The sequence below is a fragment of the Toxotes jaculatrix genome, chromosome 12 (genome assembly GCF_017976425.1).
Source record: "Toxotes jaculatrix isolate fToxJac2 chromosome 12, fToxJac2.pri, whole genome shotgun sequence".
NCBI lineage: Eukaryota > Metazoa > Chordata > Actinopteri > Toxotidae > Toxotes > Toxotes jaculatrix.
The window spans coordinates 1,706,506-1,712,689 of NC_054405.1; the positions used below are offsets into that span (position 1 = coordinate 1,706,506).

Sequence of the window (6,184 nt, forward strand, 5' to 3'; positions counted from 1 at the left end):
CATATAAGGCCCTCAATGGCCAGGCTCCTTCATATCTCAAAGAGCTGATAGTACCATATCATCCTAACAGATTGCTTCGTTCCCAGAATGCAGGTTTGCTTATGGTTCCCAAAATCTCTAAAAGTAGAATGGGAGGCTATCAGGCCCCTCTCCTATGGAACCAACTGCCAGTTTGGGTTCGGGAAGCAGACACCCTCTCTAATTTTAAAACGAAGCTTAAAACCTTCTTGTTTGATAAAGCTTATAATTAGTTGTAGTTACAGTCCTAGTTATTTATTAAACTTATAGTTAGTCACAATTATCTCTATAGACACTGTTACAGTTAAGGATATAGCCCTTAGTAGGGCTGGCTCAGGCAACTGAATCATCCCCTAGTTATGCTGCTATAGGCCTAGGCTGCTGGGGGACATCCCATGATTTACTGTGCACTTCTTCTTCTTTCTCTTTCTCTCCTCAGACCCACTCTCAAATTTATTAGCCTTTATTACATGTCATTAACTCTGTGTCCTCTCTGTCCCGTAGTCCTGTGTTTGTTTCTCTCTGGTCTCTCTTTCTCTGTACCTTTCTGCAGGTATCTCTGGCTCCGGAGCTGCATGTCCTATGGTCCTGGCTCCACCCACCTGCTGCTGTTTATTGTTTACAATGATCGATTTCTAACATGTTTAATGTTCCGTTCTGCTACAGATAAATATTTGATTAATATTCTTTGCAGACTGTAATGTAAATAATTACCAGTCATGACAGCTTTTTGCCTCCGTGCTCTGTTTCATAATTCTAATCTGCTGAGCACACATTATCCAATAACTGTCCACTAACTGTAATGTAAATACTGACCCACATTGTCTGTATTATGCTGCATGTCCTTCTCCCCCTCTCCTCCATTCCTAGCTGTCCTATCTTCCTCCTTTTCCTCCTTTCACCCAGCCCGGCCATCGGCAGGAGGGTCCCCCATCTGAGCCAGGTTCTGCTCAAGGTTTCTTCCTGTTAAAAGGGAGTTTTCCTTGCCACTGTCGCCTTAAGTGCTTGCTCTGGGGTCAGGCTCTGGGTCTCTGTAAAGCGCTTTGAGACAATTTTGATTGTGGAAGGCGCTATATAAATAAAATTGAATTGAATTGAATTGAATTGAAAGCAGATACAAATCCATCTGTTCAGACAGGTTTACACTTGTGTTCTATATCTGCTCCTCTCTTGTATTTTATCTGCTGTTCTTATTGTTTTATTTATTTGTTTCTCTCTCTTTGACTGTGAAGCAGTTTGTGACTAGATTAGAGCCTTTGTGGAGGCAGAGTGATGAGTCTGTGCTTTAAATGACAACTGGGATTGTGGCCAAAAACTTCTTACCTAAAAATACAAACCGTTCATCCTGCTTCATCCTGTGCCCTCGACAGACTTGATAATGAGCTCACGAAGAAACTAATCTCACTTAAGGTCTCACTGTTCTGCCAGTTTACATTTGCAGTTGAGACAATAAGGAAAACATTTACAGTGACACTGAGGCAATAAATGTGACAGGATCCTGTCATAGATCAAGGTGATGTAATGTTGGCTGGTTACCTGCTGAAAATTATACAGAAGAGACACAAACTGACTAATGTTCCTTTGTATGTGATGTTCAGGTGGAGGTTTAGATGGAGATGGAGGGAAAATCACTAACTCATGAAAATGAATGTTTCTAACATTTGTAGATGTGATTGCTGTTGGTGTTGGTTTTCATCTCTTCATTTCTCTTGTGTTGCTCTATAATTTATACTACTGAAGTTTTCATATTGTTCCTGGAAGGCAGCTGTATCTTCAGTATTCTCATTGTTGACTTTCTGTGGACAAGCAGCATCAGATTTGAGAGATGGGATGTGGCTCCTGCTGCAGGAGGTGAGACTGATAAGAAGCAATCAAATACAGCAGCAGCTGCTCTGTAACTGTAAACCTGTAAAGACAGAAGAATGAGTTGGACTGGAGTCCAGTCAGATCACAGAGCAGTGGAGGGAGACAGCAGCAGGACCACCACTGTAGGCAAATATTTCCTCCAGAGAAAGGCCTGTTCACATGGAAACCATCCTGAGCTTTTAAAATGAACATGCACATACAGACACATGAAGAGTTGTTAGAGACAGAGGACAGATAGATGGAGACAAAGACAAAACAGATAAGAGGAAAATAAATGAGACAGACACTCATTAGCTCAATGACAATGATGCTGTTTTCCACAAACACAGTGTTGTATCATGTTGTTAGTGCAGTGTGTTGCTCAGCATGTGGATGTTGTCGAGTCACAATGTTTCTGCTGGAACAGCATGAAACCTGAAGTCAGTTCAACAAACACCAAGTGTGTGTTTTGTCCACTCTGTCCAAACTGACTTCCTGATCATTTCATGTAGTTTAACGTCTGTTGGAAGAAGAAATTCAGAGAGATGATAAGTGCAGTTATAGGACCCTGTGGTTTGGCTGCAGCTCATGTGATTGTGTTTTAACTGAAGATATTATCAGAAAATGAGTTAACGTCCACATTAGTTTAACAGCAGAAGCTGTGAAAGAAGTCTCTTATCAAGCTCACACTGTAAAGTGGGTTAAAACACTCACACAACATTAACCCTGATGAATTTTCTACATTTAAAAGTCACTTTTTTGGGTTTTTTGAACAGTGAGCACTAATATTTGACTGTTATCCTTTGTAGGTGAAAGTTCCACATCAAGGAAACAAGGTGATGAGGTGGATGAAAGTAAATTTTTAAAAATAAAAACAGTCCAACCGGTCTTTAATTTTTACAATTATTTAAATAACTTTTAGTTCTACCTTCTCAAATGTGAGGATGATCCCTATCCTCTGATCTTGTTAATAGAATATCTTTGGGCTATAATTAAAATGTTTTACTGTTTTCGTACAATAATAGACAGATAAATCAATCATGAGATTAATTGTTGGCTGCAGTCTACACTTGATGTCTACTTTTAAGTACTTGCACCTGTACAATCTACTGCAGTCTATTTGCATATATAAGGTGGTCAGAATATTAGGAACACCTCTGAATACAATGCAGTTGAGTACATTATTTCTTTGACATCAGTGCTAAAACACAGGACTGAATTAACACCTCTATGATGATGTCAACAAAAACTGAACATTATAGGCATCACAGTAAACTTTGAAGAACAGTTTAATTGGATTGTGTTAGTGTGTATAAACATTTGTAAACTCAGTGCTATGCACAGATACAGTTGCATGATTTCTCTATGTCTTCCTTTGACACTGTAAAGGATGAGGTGTCATTTTTAGTTTACTTGTTTTTCAGATAGACGTTATCATCTCTCGTACCTGAAAAAGAGACCTAACCCTCATGATGAGGATGGGAGTTCAGATATAGATGGTGAGTTAAAAGGCGTTTATTATGAAATCTACAAAAACTCCTACCTTTCAGCAACAGACCCTGCCAATTCTTTATTGAGATGAGTGTGGATGACGTGTCACTTTTTGTTTTGCTACTTTGCCACTTTTGCTATTTTACTCTCAAGAATATGAATTGCAATACTTGTCACCATTCCATTCTTTTGTTTCAGTGCATTTTTTTGAGATGGATACTCCATCACAGTAAATATGTGTCATTTTTTATGGTACTTAAATTATTGTCATCATTGTGATATAGTTTTGTGGAAGAGCAGTTTTGTAATGTTCAAGGACACACTGCTGATTACACATTTGATCTCTGAATTTTAAGTGTTAGTAGCCAACTGTCAGGCTTTGGTAGTCAGATTATACTGTCAGCTCTGAAGTACATATGAATCCTGAATATCCATCATACTTTAGATTTCATTAACTAATGGTACTCTTGTGTGTCTGTCATAGTCAGGAACTAATGTCTTGTTATGCTTTGTCCTGTGTTCATGTTGTCTCGTGGGTTTTGCTTTTATTTTGAAATGTGTTCTCCTTTTGTTTCAGGTGGCTTACCCTTCCTCTTGTTTCCCACCAGTGTAATTTTTTTCCCCGTCCTAATTGTTTCCACCTGTTTCCCCTTACCTGGTGTCTATATATAGTCTGCGTCTCCCCTTGTCCTGTGCCAGTTCGTCTCATCTTTATGTCAGTGAACCAGCGTTTTTACCCATGCTACCGTCCTGTTGTCAAGCCAGGTTTTGTATTTTGTTGTTACTTTTCCTTGTCGGAGCTACTGTTTTCATTGCTAGATTTTCCTTTGTTACTTTGTTTAGTCATTGTGCCTTTTGTCCTCGTATGAGTGATTTTTTGTTCTCACATTATCTTGTTGCCTCTTGGAGTGATTTTCAGTTGTACTTTGTAATAAAATATTGTTTATTTTGTACTTTGTCGTCGAGTCGTGCATTTGGGTTCAGGTACAGCCTTAACAGTGTCTGGTTACTTTTGTATCAGAGCCCAGGAACAAGCTTGGTTATGAGGCCCTCACAGAAGAAGAGGAGAGGGAATCGAACCAAGACTTTGGTGGCAATTGGTAAGTCTTTTATAACTGGTTAGAAAAAAGTATATACTTTAAAGCTACCATTAGACACTTTCTGTGACTGTCTGCAAGCCATGCAGTGGGTTTGGCAACATTAATTCCATTTATGCCCCTTAATAGTTTGCTAGCAAGAATTGTGCAGTGCTCTTTAAACACAAATCAACAATATTTTATATAATTTAATGGCACTCCATGTTTCATTGCAGCAGTAATGGTTAGGTGTGGCTTCTCAGTGGTGGTAAGGGGCTAGTGTAACCTGAAAAGTGACATCAGTGCACAACTCTAACCTGTTAAGTGTAAACTCTCATGTATGAATTATTTTAGCCCTTTTTGCAGATACAGTTGCATGCTTTCACTATATCTACCTTTGACACTCTGCATAGGATGAGGTTTCACTTTTTGTTTGTTCTTGTTTTTCAGATGGAGGTTCTGACCTCTTATCCCCCCAAAAGAGACCTAACCCTCACAATGAAGATGGGAGTTCAGATATAGATAGTGAGCTAAACAGCATTTGTTGTAGTAGGAATAATAATAATAAACAAACTCTCCTGTCTTTTAGCAGTAGATCATACAGGTTATTTTTCAGGCTTTACCTTTGAAATGGGTATTCAATCACAGTAAATATTTAATGCCATTTTTTTAATGGCAGTTAAATTATTGTCCTATTGTGAAACAGTTTTGAAGAACAGTTTTGTAATATTCAAGGACAAACTGCTGATTACGCTTTTGACCTCTGAATTTTAAGTGTTAGTTATCAGGCTTTGGTAGTCAAATCAAATCAGGCTTTATTGTACTTTATTGTGCTGTACATACAACTGCAGTGCAGGCAAAATGAGACAGTGTTTCTTGGGGTCAGGAGAGAGAAGGTAGAAACAAAGAAAATAAAAATCGTACTGAAAAAAACAAACACACTCGATCCCTGCAAACAACCCCCCCTCCCTCTAACCCTTGAGACCCCCCCCCCCCCGCCTAACCCTTAACTATGATCCGTTAGCTCGGGGTTAGTAGAAAAATCGGTACAATTCTTGGCACCGGGGCGTCGCTTATATGGAATTTTACTAACACCCTTATAACTTTTACATTATACATTTTAGACGGCTGAAAATGGCAAAAATAAACATTTCACACTTCCTGCTTATTACCAAAGCGTTTAATATCATTATATTTGGCTTTTTCAACGAATAAACCCTTTTAAAAAAAAACTGGACTTTTGCACTTCTTTTTTTTTTTATCCACGTGTCGAAAAGTTGGAATTCCACAATACAGCCCGGTGGTACTTCCGGAACTTGAACTTACCCACTATTCTCTCTAAAACGTTCCCCCTTTGTCACGTAACTCTCCCGGGCATGTGTCAGTGTCACTTGTACACAGTGTACATCCGTTTCCCAAAGCTTTCATGTTAGCAGGTCCAATTCCTGGAATCGGTCGATGCTTTTTCCGGAAAAATAACTTGGTGTCACCTGGTTCCAAATGGGTGTGTCCAACCTCAGCCCCATATAAATAAGAGTGGTTTTCACCAGCAGTTAGGCCCTGGCAATGATAAAGGTAAGAACCCAATTATTTCATGTAGATTTTTTTTTTTTTTAAGGTCACTATCAAGGATGTAGATGTGCTCTTGCTGTAGATAATTATGATCTGTTAGCTCGGGGTTAGTAACAGGTTAGTAGAAATCTCGTCATTGCGGTGTCGCTTATATGGATTTTTTTTCAAATCCTTACAACTAC

General features: G+C 38.9%; 1 long non-coding RNA gene across 1 annotated transcript; it reads left to right on the top strand.

Annotated features, from left to right (window-relative positions):
• Positions 1–2,661: 2,661 nt before the first annotated feature.
• LOC121190901 lies at positions 2,662–4,930 on the top strand. Its single transcript, XR_005895025.1, has 4 exons — positions 2,662–2,717; positions 3,288–3,362; positions 4,376–4,454; positions 4,881–4,930. It is a non-coding gene; the product is annotated as an uncharacterized LOC121190901 (long non-coding RNA).
• Positions 4,931–6,184: the final 1,254 nt, after the last annotated feature.